We start from the raw sequence: 16,092 nt of genomic DNA, 5'->3' as shown, positions 1-16,092 counted from the left end.
ACTTTGGTAGCCTGGTGTTTAATAGATATTTATTTCTCAATGAAGGGAAGAAATTAGCGTGAGAAATGAAGGCCAGAGGCCATTCTTGTGGCTTAGGCCAGTGTGCAGAGGGCAGGGAAGATTCTGGCTCTTGGAGATGTTTTTGGACTCCTCCCCCAAAGCTTTGGAGCACTTTTAGGGACTAACTAGTAAGGAGGAGGGGCAGCTGGGCTCTGGTCCAGGTCTGGAAAGGATGGCAGAATTATAGCCACAGTGGGTGGAGGGCGGGGCTGAGGTCTGGACATTGGGATTACATCAAAAACCGGAACTGCAGCCAGGGCTGAGGAAACCTGTCTGCTGTGGGGGTAGGGCGTGAGATAACACTCTCCTAGGCATCACGTCTTCCCAGGCAAGGGGAAAAAAATCATACAGGAGGTTTTCACATGAATGAACATTGACCTGTTCAGGGTAAACAGAACCCAGTATTCCGAAATTGTTCCCAGTAAAACTAGATGACCTGCACCCACTGTTGTGTTGTGTCCTGGGCCCTAGCCAAGAGGTTAGATTCCTTGTGTTTCTTGGGGAACCCTGAGGTCTGCATTGTAAACAAGCTCTTGAGGTGATTTTGATGTATGGGCATGCAGCCCTGCCTCAGTGCGTGCCTATCCAGTTTCTACTCAAATAAATACTCTACAGTCCTGGGTTGCCTAAATAAATGCTGAGCTAACCGAATTAGACAGCCAGATTATCTTCATCAGTTGCCTACCGCATCAAGGCTCCGCTCTGAGACTAAGCAAGAAAGGTGATGATTCAGGTGGGCCTCTGTGCTTCCCTCACTCTGTGCCCCACATCTGGTGACTGCGATCTTTTTCCTGTAATGACACCTTCCACAGCGCCCCAGTTTTATTCCCTGGGTACTTGTATTGTTCTTTTGCTCCAGATCCATGCTGGTATTTGTCTCTTCACTCCTCTGGAATTTGGATTCCAAGCCGCCCTCAGGACTTATGTCTCCTGGGAGCTCTGCCTGTCTCCTGCCCTGGAGATCTCCTGGAAGCTTCGGGATCCCTGGGCACTTGCCTGCCCTCAATATGCTTGCTCTACTGGGCTCTGAAGTTCTCCTAGCAGCAGCAGATGGGACGAGGCTGCCCTGAAGTCATCCCCATCCTAGCCAGGCAAGAGGCATGTGCAGCCAAGAGATGAGCTGGGAGAGAATCTTGGAATTTAGAGTCTAGCAATAGGAGCCAAAGACCACGAGAAATGTGGCTGCTAGTTCCGCAGCTTTGCTTGATTTATTTGAAGGCTGTTTGGTATTTACCTAGCCTCAAGAAACACAGAAATACCAAGAGGAAGGGACTGGCCAGAGCTGAGCAGCTACTGTTCCTCCCATCCTGACACCTGGCTGCTCAGTTCAGGGTGGGACTGCAAGCCTGTCTGTCTTTCCATAAACCCTGTTTTCCCTAAGTGACAGGTCCTGACTAGAACAGCCATCTGTTTGTATGCCCAGTCCCCACCCCCTGCCGGGACTAACCAGAAGGCAGTGAGCTCTATAGGAAACTTCCTCATACCCAGGCACACACCCCTCGCCTGTGTGGGATGTGGCCCCAGGGGCTCAGGCACCTTCATCTGGGCTGAGCTCATCCGGTGACCAGCTCTGCCCCTGAGGTAGCCCCACATTCAGGTTCTGCTGTAAAATCTTAAATTTTTGTTTGTTTGTTTGTTTTGGTTTTCCGAGACAAGGTTTCTCTGTGTAGTTTTGGTGCTTGTCCTGGGTCTCACTCTGTAGACCTGGCTGGCCTCAAACTCACAGAGATCCGCCTGGCTCTGCCTCCCAAGTGCTGGGATTACAGGCGTGGGCCACCACTGCCCGGTTTGTCTGGTTTTTTTTTAAAAGATTTATTCTTTTTATTACTAATTATGTGTGTTTATGTGACTGAAAGTGTGTGTGTGTGTGTGTGTGTGTGTGTGTGTGTGTGTGTGTGTACATTGTCTACCCTCAGAGGCCAGAAGATTCACAAGTGGGCCTTGGGTACTAACTTGGGTCTTCTGCAAGGGCCGTACTTTTTATACTTTGGAAGAGTGACATCACTTCCTATGTTTTTAAAGACTGGGGACCACCCACAGCAGCTTTTTCCATCCCCATCCTCTTACCACACTGGGCTGGAAAGAAATAGTGACCTGAAAGGAAAAACCAAACCAAACAAAACACATTTTTCTTTCAGGACGCTGGTATTTTTACCCAGATCTCAACTGTGTGGAAATTCCTGTGTGACTTTTTTTGCGTGTGCAGGGGAGGGGGGCAGGAAACAAGGGTTCTCTGATGGTGACTCCTCGTGTGGAAATCGCTAACTTTTATTCATTCTAGATCTCGATACTGTAGATGACAAGTCACAAGACTACAGTTTCCTCAGCAGGTTGCAGGCAGTGCCTGTCAGGTTCCACGCTCCGGCAAGTGTCTACTGTGAGTGTGCATCTGTGGATAATTCCATCACACATCGTCTCCTGGCTTTTTTTCCAGGGGAATGTGGTGTCTGTGCTTGTGACATTTGCTGGGCTCTCTGAGTCCCTTCAGCTGGAAGGCAGCATTCCAGAGGCTGTTTCAGCTCGCTCTCTCTCTCTCTCTCTCTCTCTCTCTCTCTCTCTCTCTCCCTCTCCCTCCCTCCTTCCCTTCCCTTCTTCCATAGGTCCTTTGTATATGTATGTATGACTTCCAGTTTAATGTTTTTATGGGATTCCTGAGTGTTCAAATGAGTGGGTCTCTGCATTTTTATCTGTTTCTTGTGCCTTTTCTTGGCCCCTTTTCCCTCTGTTTTGTCCTATTCCAATGTCTTAGTTTTTGTTTTATCTTATTATAGTTTATTACATTATATTATTTTACTTTATTATATTATATCATATTATAATCCCTTAGAATCCTGTTTGTTTTCTAATGGAAGACAAGACAGACAGAAAGGGGTGGACCCAGATGGGAGGGGAGGTGGGGAAGAACTGGGAGGAGCAGAGGGAGGGAAAACCGTAATCAGATATATCAGATGAGAAAAAAAAAACCTGTTTTCAATTAAAAAAAAAAAAAAAAAAACAAAAAAAAAAAAAAAAAAAACAAAAACAAAAACTAGAACCCGCAGGACAGTTGGAGTACCCAACTTTTGACTTTAAAGGTTGGTTGCAGCCCACACTGAGCAATTACTGTTTACACTGAGGCTCAACAGAGGGACATGTATATACAGCAGAAATACAGACTACAAACAATACTTCCTTAGTATGATATGCCATGATCTCTGATATCTGTTACTTATTTTGTTTCATTAATTAAAAATATCTTTTGCAGTTCCAGAGAGATGGCTCAGCAGGTAAAGCTGCTTGCCACCATACCTGATGATCCGATTTCAATCCTTTGGATCCACCTAGTAGTAGGAGAGAACCAAACCCTTCAAGTTGTTCTCTGACCACCACATGTGTGGTGGCATGTGCATGCCTCCATCACACATACACAATAAATAAATGTAATAAACAATTACAAAATATAGCATTTGCAATCCACTTGATCAACTTTATGACAATGAAAATGGACCCGCTGTCTGGAGGGTAGTAGCTCTGATGTGGTCCAGCCCTTTACTTAACACGCCATGGCTCTGAGGTCCAGGAAGGAAGGGTGGCCTGGCTCAGTGTGAGGCTGAATTTGGGATTGGGAATTTGCCTTCATTTCCTTCTTTAACATGTTGAGTGACAAGTTTGGAAAAGTTAGTTCTGGAGTTGAGCGCTAGCCAAAAAGGCATGATGATCCAATTATGGACAGTGTTAGGAGAGCTGTCTCGAATCCCTGCTGATGCCTGTTCTGTATCTTCTGCCCTTACATTGGCGCCTGGTCCCTTTGCTCAGCAGTCTGTCCCAGACTGCCTGGGACTGAGGGCTTTCTGTGATGCAGACCTCCAGAGCCCAAACTAGGACAATTGTGGGCAAACTGGGGTAGTCACTCTGGGGACAATCATCCTCTATCTATCTCAGTGGTTCTCAGCCTTCCTAATGCTGCGACCCTTTAATACAATTCCTCATGTTGTGGTGACCCTCCAATCATAACATTATTTTGTTACTACTTCATAACTGTAATTTTGCTACTGCTATGAGTTATAATGTAAATATCTGTGTTTCCTGATGGTTTTAGGCAACCTCATGTGAAAAGGCCAGTTAGGTCTCCAAAGTGGTTACAACCCACAGGTTGGGAACCATTGTCCTGCCTCCTCTGGTAGGTGAGTAGACAGCACTTGAATCCCATGTACAAAGTCCCATAGGCCCAGAGAGAAATTATTTTGATTCTTAGTGTATATTTTGACAACTACCAGGGTGGAATTTGTTTCTGTAAGACATCATCAACTGGATGACATTAGCCCTTTCCTGTGTGGGCTTCTTTCTATTGTGCTACCAATAATTACTGTATAAATCCTGCCTCTCACCTCTGTTAATCTCCAGCTCTGGCTTAGGACAGTATGGTATCTGATTACTTAGCGATGTCTTTTCCATAGATTATAGATTTTCTAATTGAATGGTTATGTTTAGGGAAGAAGGACTTATAGATATGTGAGTAACACCGACTCTCCGGATAAAGCCATAGAATTTGGACCGTGTTTCTCAGGGTCTTTCCTCTTTAGTCTCTTCCACGAGAATGTCAACTCAAGGAAGGGAGAGGGTTTGTTTTAGTCCACGCTCTCATCCTAGCTTCTAGGACAATGCTTGGCATTAGGCAGTCTTTATGTTCATTGAATAAATGAATGAATGAAGGAAATGAGGGTCAGAGTATATCATCTTACTCCATATCTACTGGTGCCTACTCAGCGCTTGTCACATGACCCTCTGTGTGTGTGTGTGTGTGTGTGTGTGTGTGTGTGTGTGTGTATGTGTGTGTGTGTGTGTCGAAGTCTCAATATGCAGCCCAAGCTTGCTTTCACCTCCTGACCCTCCTGCCTCAGTTTCCCCAGGAGGCATGCACTGCCACACCCAGCTGCTACCTTTTCTTTTGCTATTGTTTTCACATGGGGCAGGGGGCGACATGTGCCACCACACTTGTACGGAGGTCAGTGGACAGCATGTGGAGTCAGTTCCCTCCTCCCACCATATAGGTTCTAAGAATCGAACCCAGGTCATCAGACTTGGTGGCAAACACAGTTCTTTGCCGAGCCATTTTGCTGGCCTTTCTTGTGGTCTTCTAACTCCCTGTTTTCCCTCTTTGCTCTGATGGTTTAGCTGTCCACACAAGGCCACTTCACCCGGCTAGTACTGCTTAGTGGAAAGACCGCTTCCCTGTGCCCTTGAAGTCTAGGCACCTTGACCTCCAAGCAGCATACTTTATCTTGAGGTCCTGTTCACTCTGGGAAATCCATGTAACTACTAGAGATACTTATGAAAAGGGGGAAGGGAGGCTGGGGAACTGGCTCAAATGGTAACATGCTTGCCACGTGGGCATGAGGATCCGAGTTCAAACCTTTGGCACCCATGTACAAAGTCAGGCATAGCTGTGTGTGGTGAGGCTCGTGCCTTTAATCCCAGCACTCAGAAAGCAGAGACATCCTGGTCTCTGTGAGTTCAAGGCCAGCCTGGTCTACATGGTGAGTTTCAGGACAGCCAGGGCTACATAGAGAGACCGTGTCTCAAACCAAACACAAGTCAAGCATGACAGCATGAGTCTGTAGTACTAGACCAGGGAGGCGGAGACAGGGGGCTTGCTGGTCATCCAGTCTAGATATATGGGGAGTTCAGAGTCAGCGAGAGACACTATCTCAAAGAAGAAGTTGGAGGGGATTGAGAAAGGTAACTGATGTTGACGTCTGGCTTCTATACGCACATGCCCACACACATCTATACTCACCTGACTACCTGAACACATAAACTCCTCCATGGTTGAATACACACAGAGACACACACACACACACACACACACAGAGAGAGAGAGAGAGAGAGAGAGAGAAAGAGAGAGAGAGAGAGAGAGGAGAGCAAGCGACATAATTTCATTAGTGAGTATTTTCAAGCAGACGTTTTTAAGGGTAGAGCGCCGCCAAAGTGTCTGTCTCAGGGTTGTATCCTGTAGCCTCTCTGGTGCCGAATGAACCTGCGTCTGTAGTCTGACTTTTGACTTTTCTCATCACTGTGACAGCACACAGGAAATGACCGAGGGAGGAGGGCAGCTTCCTCAGGCCCACAGTTTCAGGGGACAGTGTGTCATGCCAGGGAAGGCAGGCTGGAGCGCCACAGACTCAGCGGCTTCAGACCCTGGCCACGGGAGCTCACGGCTGCTGTTTCTCGGATGGTCAGAAGGCAAAGAAGGGGGCAGGAACTGCTACCGGGTGGGACTTCAGAGGCCAGCCTCCAGGGACGCATCTTTCCAACCAGGTCAGATGTCCCGAAGGCTTCACCACCTCCCACAAGACAGTGCAGCCGTCTGGGGTCCGACTGTTTGAACACACAAGCCTGTTGAAGACATTCGGACCCAAACCGCAGCAGTACTCCTGGACCAGGGCAATCGGCACTGCTGAAGCCTGATGCACAGGTGTCAGGTGCTGGGACACAGGGTGCTCTTCTGCATTGTTTCCTCCTCTCTGTGGGAGTGGGAAGATTTACTAAGCCAATCCTCAAAACCATGTCTGAGCTGGGTGTGCTGGAGTAAGCCCATAATCCTGGCACCTGGCAAGTGTAGGCAGGGAGATCAGGAGTTCAAGGTCACCTTTAAGTATGTATGAACTCAAGGCCAGTGTGGGCTACCTAAAACCCTATTCCAAAACCAAACAAAACCCCTGAACCAAAGATGGAACAAAGCCACTTCTGAAAGCACTTCTATAAAATTTTCTTCAAAGCTCTGCAAGGGGGTAATTTCCATTATATCATGGCCACACCCCCTCCGGGTCAATTACCCAGACTGTTCAGTCATACGTGTGTTCCTAACGTCCTTTTTAATTTTACTTTGTTTTTGAGACAGGGTCTCCCTCTGGCTAGGGCTAGCCCTGACTGTCCTGGAACTCACTGTGTAGACCAGGCTGGCCTCTACCCCTCGGGGATCTGCCTGCTGAGATTAAAGGCATGTGCCACCACATCCAGCTTCTTTTGCTGTTTTAAATAATCACATTTGCTCTCCAAACATGAAGATTTAACACTATGCCAGGTACTAAAATAACAGGCCTGATTCTGTGTAAAATTCTTAAGGAGAGACTTTAAAAGGCTTTGAGCCATGCATGACATGATGTTGGAAAAAAGATGTGGCCTATCAGACTGTGTTCATGACAACAGCAAGTTGCAACGTGTTTAGGTGCATAAAATTTTTCTCTCTAAAGGTGAAAATAATACACATAAAGTGAATTTCATCCGAGTTTGCTGTTGTCTGGAGCACTGCCCTTGGCTTTGCGTGGGTCCTTATTCTTTTTTTTTTTCTGTATTTATTTATTTTGTATGCATGTAGATATGTGTGGAGGCACATACCACAGTGCACATACAGAGGTCAAGGGGCAACGTGGTTCTCTCCTTCCACTGCGGGGGTCCTGGGGATTGAACTCAGGTTGCGAGCTTTGGCAATGCTCTCCTTTATCCTAGCCAGCTCATTAGCCCAACCTTTCTCCTCTTAATGAGTGAGCATTTGTAATAACTCAAGACAATCTTCCATTTCATTATTTTCTTCGTCATCTTGGGATTTGAAAATACCAGGGCAATGTGGTTCTTAAACCTGTTCCATAGATTGGAGCAAATAAAGTGCTTTATTGGTCTCTCTAGCAAATATTTACTGAGTTTTTTCTATGTGCGTGGGAGCAGAAACTTGAAAGCCTGCAGTCCTGCTGATCTGATATCCCCTTGTAACCAAAGCCTGGAGTACAGGTCAGGGATCGTGAACACTGTTAAAAAGAGAGTGAAGAAGTCTGCATAAGGCCCTGTTAGATGAAACCTTGCTACCCACATGGCTGGCTAGCCTCTGTCATCTCCACATAAACTAGCTTCACCAAGGAAGAGGAAACCTTGACTGAGAAAATGCCTCCATCAGATTGGCCTCTAGGCAAGAGAGTGTGGGATATTTTTGATTAAATATTGATAGAGGAGAGCCCAGCCCACTGTGGCTGAACAAGCCCTGGAGAGCAAGCTAGTGTTCCCTAGTGGTTTCTGCTTCGGTTCCTGCCTCTATGGTCCTGTCGTGAGTTCCCACCCTCAATGCTCTGTGACCTGGAAGTTGTGAGATGAAATGTGCTCTTTCCTCCCCAAGTTAGCATTGGTCAGTGTTTTATCACAGCAAAAAACTGAACTAGAACACCACACCAGGCAGGATAATTCTAGATGATGCAAGGTGTGTTCGTCTCCCCTGGTCTCCATTATTCAAAGTATTAACTCCTCTTGGACAAGCTTTCCCCAGCTCCAGAGACTTTCATCCAAGACGCTAAGACTCCCCATAAACAGCAATTATGTCCTTTAACACCCTTGTTCACCCCATTTAATGGAGAAGAAAAGTGAAGAGGAGAAAGATTCAGTGTTTAAGGAGGAGCCACCAACAAGGGATGATGCCTGGGGCCGGCTGAGACTTGCTCTGTCTGGAAGTTGGAGAAAGGCTTGTTCAGAGTCAGGCTCAGCAGTTGGTTTGCTCCGCAGTCCTTGGTTTCCTGAGCTCCTGGGTCCAAAGAGTGGGAAGAGTAAGGCATGGCTTGAGGCCGCAGGAAGCCCCTAAACATTCCTCTTCTCTCTGTCTATAAGGTACAGGACATTGCTTTGGTCACTTTGGAGATAGTAATCAAATATTGACCATTTTTTTCCAGAACCCAAGCTGGAACCTATGACATGGCATGAAAAGTGGCAGGAAAATTACAGAAACAATGGAAGAGAGATTAAAAATTGAAGCCATGATAGAAAATCCTGTACACATGGAACCCTAGGCAGCTCACATAGCCCAGGCTAGCCTTGAACTGCTCATCCTCCGGCCTCGATCTTCGGACTGCTGAGATTATAGGAGTGTGTCTATGCCTGGCTTACAACCCTTCAAAAGAGATACGGATGATGCAGACGGGCGTCCGATGCACCAGCAGGGCTGTGCATGCCTGTAATTCCAGTTCTTAGGTCAGGCTGGGTTATTCTGTGAGACCTTGTGTGGAGAGGAGGAGGGGGCAGAGAGAGGGAGCACATACACAATGGGAATAATTTTGCATCTTAGCTCAGCACAAGATGATGAGAAGAAGGCCAGGAATAGATTGGTGACCCCTCAAAGTTCAGGAAAAGAACAGACTGGACGCAAATTCATGCCAGTGCAGAAGTGAGAAGGTGTTGCGATAATTCGGGTCATGCATGTGGTGGCTCAATGTGGGCCTCCCTATCAACACTGCAGGGCCATATCATTAATACTGTGGTGACCAGACTCCTTAGCCACATGCTCAGTTTTATCCTGCATCCCTTGGTTAGTTCTCACAACTGAGAACTTCTGGACAGGACCCAAGCTCCAGGGTAGTGGAGGCAGCTGAGGAGCAGGCGCCAGGCTGCCTGCTGTCCGCTGGCTGATGCTCCTGTGTGCAGGGCCACATGGGACGCTGAAGTGCTTCTTCTATAAGCGAGAAGCGGGAGGGCTCGCTCCCCTCTCGCCTCCTCTAAGTGTTCTCACCTAATGTGCCTCTTCCCTCTTGGACTGAGAAGGGAGGTTGGGACGCAGAACTGACTCATCTCCTCTCCTTCTTAAAATGGGAGCTAAAGGAGATTAGGAAATGTTTCCTCTCAACTGAATCTCATGTTCCAGCAAAGTCCTAGAGCTGGGCCACAGCTCAGTGGAAGAATGTTTGCTTACCATGGAAAGGGCCCTGGGCTCCATTCCCATCACTGCGAACAAACACAAACCGTACTAATTATTTTCTTTTGCTGTGGTTACAAAACACCAGAACCAAAAGCAGCTTCCGGAACCAAGAGTTACTGGGTTTAAGGATGAGCCCATGAAGGCAGGGGGAGGCTTCGCCTCAAGAACAGGAAGCTGAGAGATCATATATCAGCCACATACAGGAAGCAGAGAGAACGAACCAGAAGTGGGGTGAGGCCCAACCCAGTGATACTTCTTTGAACAAGGCTGCATTTCCTAAGGACTCCATAACCTCTTCAAACCAGGGCATCAACCGGGGTCCAACTGTTTCTTATTCAAACCACAACATAAACCAAAAATTATGTAAGTAAGAGAATTTTTTTTTTAATTAAAATTTGCTCACCCAGTGATCTTAACCTCTGAACCATCTTTTCAGATCTGTAATTAAAAAAAAGTATATTACAATGAAATATTATGTGGGATAATAATCAGGAATAATCACAGATATTTCTTAGAGAAATATGGTGCTAGAAACTGGGTACAAGCCCCGCATCGGTGGTGGCACACGCCTTTAATCCCAGCACTCAGGAGGCAGAGCCAGCAGATCTCTGTGAGTTTGAGGCCAGAAAAAAAAAAAAAGAAAAGAAAAAAACTTAGTACAAGAAGCACACACAGTATGAGTCCATTTAAATCTAGTTCAAAATCAGGCATATGACTAAGTCTATGATATTAGATGTTAGCATAGGATATCTGTCTGTTCCTATGGTAATGTTGTTTTTTGATTCTAGGTGTATGTCTTGGAAACTGTTCTATTGCTGTGATGAAAATGCCATGACCAAGGCTACATACAAAAGAAAACATTTAATTTGGGGGCTCACAGTGCCAGAGGGTTCGAGTCCATGACCGTCAGGGCAGAGAGTGGCAGCAGACCGGCATGGTGCTGGAGCAGTAGCTGAGAGCTTACACCTGGTAACTCAGAGTGGCATGGGCTTTGTTTTTTTTTTTTTTTTTTCCTTCTGTTTTTGGTTCCTCAAGACAGGATTTCTCTGTGCAGCCTTAGATGTCCTGGAACTCGCTCTGTAGACCAGGCTGGCCTCAGACTCACAGAGATTCTCCTGCTTTTGTCTTCTGAGTTCCGGGATTAAAGACATGCACCACCACCAACAGGCTCTGGTTTGGGCTCTTTGAAACCTCAGACAAAGCCTGCTCCCAGTGACTCACCTCCTCCAACAAGGTCACACCTCCTAATCCTTCCAAAACAGTTCCACAGCTGGGGACCAAGCATTCAGACATCGGAGCCTATGGGGACCATTCTCTTTTAAACCACAGAGTATTTGCTTTGTGAAAACTGATTGAGTTTATAATTTGTTCACTCTTTGCTTTGTTCATACATTATGCTTTGTTACGTCTATCAAAAAATAGCATGCATGTTTGGATTTTGTGTATGTGTGCATGCAGGTGCATATATATATATGCACATATGTGTGATGGTCAGAGGATGACCTCCAGTGTTATTCCTTAGGTGATGTCTACCTTTAACATTTCTTATTACATATGTGTGTGTGTGTGTGTGTGTGTGTGTGTGTGTGTGTGTGTGAGTCCACCAATGGTTTGTGTGCATCATGGAGGTGAGTGAACAGCTTTCAGAAGTCTGTTATCTCCTACTGTGTGAATCCCAGGGATTGAACTCAGATTGTCAGGCATGATGGCAGGTGCCCCAACCCATGGTGACATTTGGCCAGTCCTCACCTTTTTTTTTTTTTTTTTTTTTAAGATATATTCTCACTGCCTGGAACTCACTTTAGTCTAGGTTGACTGGACAGCGAGCCCCAGGGTTCTGCTTGTCTCTGCCCTCCAGCCCTGGGGTTCTAGTATGCTGTGCTTGGTGTGTTCGCTTTCTTTCCTGTGGATTCTGAGGACAGAACTCAGGACGTTCATGCATACATGGCAAGCACTTTACCATCTGAGTCATCGACACAGCCTTCCTAGGTGGATTTTGTTAATCCCGTTTTCCACATGAAGAAATGGAGGCCTCAGGATTTACTCAATGTTTTGCAGGCCAACAGTGACAAAGAACAGCCAGGTCCTAGCAGGTTGCTCGAACCTTGGAAGCAGGATCAGGCTTCACTTTGGAAGCAGGATCAGGCGTCACGCCCTCCCCTAGGCTCTCCAGCTCTCCAGCTGGGTCTCCGTACATCTTCTCCCTTTGGCTATGAACTGGGTTTCCATGGAGAAGCTTGTCCTTCCCCTGGGGTAGCAAGTGGCTGTCCTCCATGCTGGAGTTTGGCCGGGTGGATGTTTGGTGTGAAGTTCTCCGCTTTCTTCTGACACTGCGCGGATCAGCCCCATGCACTGTGGTGCCCCTCCATCCTAGCACCTTTTACTACCTGGAACTTTCCTACCCGCTCCAGAGAGGGGCAACAGTGGAGGAGAGGGATGGTACTCACCTGTCACATTAGAGCTAAAAATAATGAGGAGGTTATGGTGAGAAGCCATGGTGTCATGACACCACCAATGGACACATTCCCGTTGCCTTTTCCACTGAGAGGGTCTGTCTAAGACACAGCTGACTCTGTCATCCAACATGGCTGAAAATCCGTCTGGTCACTTATTAGGACTCTGTTAGCCAGCATGGGAGTCAGGGAGATAGTCAAGAAAATGACACCAAAAGCAGTGTCTTCTGGAATCTAAGGAAAAAAATGACACCCAGTGAATGAGAGCAATCCAGACTTACTTGGCATACGGTGATCAAATCAGTGCAGCTTCGAAGGCCACTAGCACCTTCCATGCACAGAGGAGGTCAGTACTAGGTCCTCGGCAAAGCTCAGTCTGCATTTCAAAATGTATGTTTTCATTTTTTATTAAGAAAGAGTTTTTTTTTATTCATTTTACATACCAATCAAAGATCCCCCTCTTTCCTCCTCCTGCCCCTCCTGCCTCCCTGTCCCAACCCCCCCCCCCATTCCCTCCTATAAGAAGGTAAGGCCTCCCATGGGGAGGCACATTTAGTAGAGGCAGGTCCAAGCCCCTCCCCCTGCCTCAAGGCTGTGTGAGGTGTCCCATCCTAGGTAGTGGGCTTCAAAAAGCCCACACATATACCAGGGATAGATTCTGATTCTACTGCCAGGGGACCCCTTAAGCAGATCAAGCTACACAACTATCTCACTTATGCAGAGGGCCTAGTCCAGTCCCATGGAGGCTTCACAGCTGTTGGTCTAAATTTCATGAGTTCCCACTAGTTTGGTTTGGTTATCTCTGTAGGGTTCCCCATCATGATCCTGGTGCCCCTTGCTCATAGAGTCCCTCTTCCCTCTCTTTGACTGGACTCTTGGAGCTTGGCCTGGTGTTTGGCTGTGGATTTCTGCATCTGCTTCCATCAGTTACTGGAGAAAGGCTCTATGAAGACAGTTAGGGTATTCACTGATCTGATTACTAGGGTAAGTTAGCTCAGTTCAGGCACCCTAATATTGCTAGTAGTCTAAGCTGGGGTCATCCTTGGGGATTCCTGGGAACTTCCCTAGCACCAGGTTTCTCTCTATCCCCATGATGTTTCCCTCTATCATGGTATCTCTTTCATTGCTCTCCCACTCTGTTCCTGTTCCAGCTCGACCATCCCATTCCCTTACGTTCTCATCCCCCATCCTCTACCCTCCTTTGCCCACCCCTCATCCCCAGTTTACTCATGGAGATCTCATCTATTTCCCCTTCCCAGGGTGATCCATGTGTCCATCTCAGGGTTCTCCTTGTTAGCTAGCCTCTCTGGAGCTGTGGGTTGTAGTCTGGTTATCCTTTGCTTTACATCTAGTATCTACTTATGAGTGAGTACACACCATTTTTACCTCACTCAGAATGGTATTTTCTAGTTCCATCCATTTGCCTGCAAATTTCATGATGTCATTGTTTTTTCATTGCGAGTAGTACTCCATTGTGTATATGTACCACATTACCACAAGGACACATGCTCAACTATGTTCATAGCAGCATTATTCAAAATAGCCAGAACCTGGAAACATCCTAGATGACCCTCAACCGAAGAATGGATTAAGAAAATGTATGTTTTCAGCAGCAATTGCTTTGATGAACTGAATTAGAATTTTAAGTGGAATTTCTGGCTCTTTCAGATAAATTTCATAGTTCTTAGGGCAGAGTTTTTAGTTTGGGGCATTCCCTTACCAAAGATCCTGAATGAGAAGGCTTTCCAGCAGAGCTGAGCAGAAGGTCACTTGCTGTAATCCCAGCACTGGGAGGCTGAGCAGAGAAGAAGCAAGAGTTCAAGGCCAGCCTGGGTAGAGAGAGACCCTGTCTTAAACAGACAGATGAAATCAGGTCCCAGCATGGGTGGACCCACTTGGACACAAGGAACACCGTTTCCCTAGGCCCACGTGGGCATACTGAAAACAGGGTCTACGTCTGCTCATACTACTATATGGGGTGGGGAGACTCAGCAAACATTAGTGATTATTTTCTGGATTTTTAAGTTTAGAGTTCTAGGGAGCTGGTGTAACAGGAAGGGACAGTGGGTTTCACACAGTGGGTTCTTTAAGTAGAAACTCACCCCATCCCAAGCTTAAAGGTTTTCTCCCGTATCTTTCCAGGACTCCTCTGGGAGATGTCTGAGTTCTACTCAAGACGGCTCCCTTGGTTCTTTTTCTTTTCTTTTTAAGACAGGGTTTCTCTGTAACAGTCCTGGCTGTTCTGGAACTGGCTGTTCTGGAACTTTGTAGACCAGGCTGGCCTGGAACTCACAGAGATCCTCCTGCCTCCGCCTCCTGCCTGGCTAGGCTTTGTTAGTTCTTAAGAAAAGGGGTCCTTTCATTCTGAGCACCCAGACGGCAGGCTTTCATCTCTAGGCTCACATTGCCAACTCATGAGTGGGATTTACAACAGGGACTGGGGCAAGCCTAGTAAATTCCTTAGCATTGGGCTTTAGATTTTATTCAAAAGTTTTATTGTGATAAAATACACATAGCATGGGCTGGAGAGATGGTTCAGCCAGTAAAGGTAAGGCTCACAACCAACATGTCAAAAAACAGAAAGCATAAAATTTACCATTTTAACTGTTCTTAGTGCACAGTTTAGTGGTGTTAGATGCATCCCACATTCAATTCCCATCACTCTTTTCAGTTTACGAAACGGAAACTTTATCCTCATTGCATGCTTTCCTCTCAGCCCTCTGCAACTCCGGTGTGAGCTTGCTTTTATATGACTCCCTAGAAATCGGGATAGGAGACGCCAATGCAAATTTTTAGAGAATTTAGACATAATCTCATTATCTTTCTCCACTTAAAAAAATAAGGAGGAAGGCATTTCTTTGTCTCGGACCGAAGACCAACATTGAAGTCTCCGGGGACAAGCTGAGAGCGGGTTGGCTGGTTTTAACTGCGAGCGAAGTGCAGTGACCGAGAACAAAGAGCCTTGTTCACGCAGGCAAAACAGCGACACCTGCTGGTGGATCGCAAAATCGCTTTTCAGACATTCACAAGGATTTGCAGGGACACGTCTTGTCTCACAGTGTGCCCTGGCTCCTATTTGGAAAAGCTGTCGTCTAGACGCGGAATACGAATGTTCCGGAAAAGAGCTTGTGCAGATAGTTTGCCGAGATGTGTTGTTTTGGGTGCTGTCCCTAGCCAGAGTTCTTTGAGGAAAGGCAATCTTTCCCTACTGTGTTTTCAATCCACAGACTGTAGTGAAGGGCCCTGCAGGACAGACCTGCAGACAGAGGACTCCTTCCAGGCCAGCCAGCAGACACCCTGATGTGCATCTTACCTGGGGAAGCCTTTTCTAGGTCTACTCTATAGGGTGGAGGGGATTGCTGAGTTCACAGACTGAGGTAGTAGGTAGAGGCTGTCTGTCTCTTCTCTCCCCCTTCCACACACAGCCTCATCTTCTGGAGGGCCAGGAGTTGGGAGATGCCGTGTTCTCCACCCAGTCCTTCAGCTCCCTGCACAGACACACAGCAAACCTCAAGCAGAATTATCTTCTCCAACATCTTCCCTGCCCTCATGCCTTTGACAACAGAAGAAGGCTCTGTCAGCCATGTCAGTCCCAGTACAGGCTCCGAAGTCGTGACCTCTGCTTTATTTCTTGAAAATGGGGAACATAATCCATTTCTTAGTCTGCTTTCTAGGTGAGCTCACAGGCCCTCATCATGTGCAGCCTAGCTGAGGTACACAGCATGTTTTTTATTTTTTAAGATTTATTTATTATTTATTTCACGTATGAGTGCTCTATCTGCATGTATACCTTTATGCCAGAAGAGGGCATCAGATTCTCATTAGAGATGGTTGTGAGCCACCATGTGGGTGCTGGGAATTGAACTTAGG

The sequence above is a fragment of the Onychomys torridus genome, chromosome 3 (genome assembly GCF_903995425.1).
Source record: "Onychomys torridus chromosome 3, mOncTor1.1, whole genome shotgun sequence".
NCBI lineage: Eukaryota > Metazoa > Chordata > Mammalia > Rodentia > Cricetidae > Onychomys > Onychomys torridus.
This window is presented reverse-complemented; position numbering follows the sequence as displayed.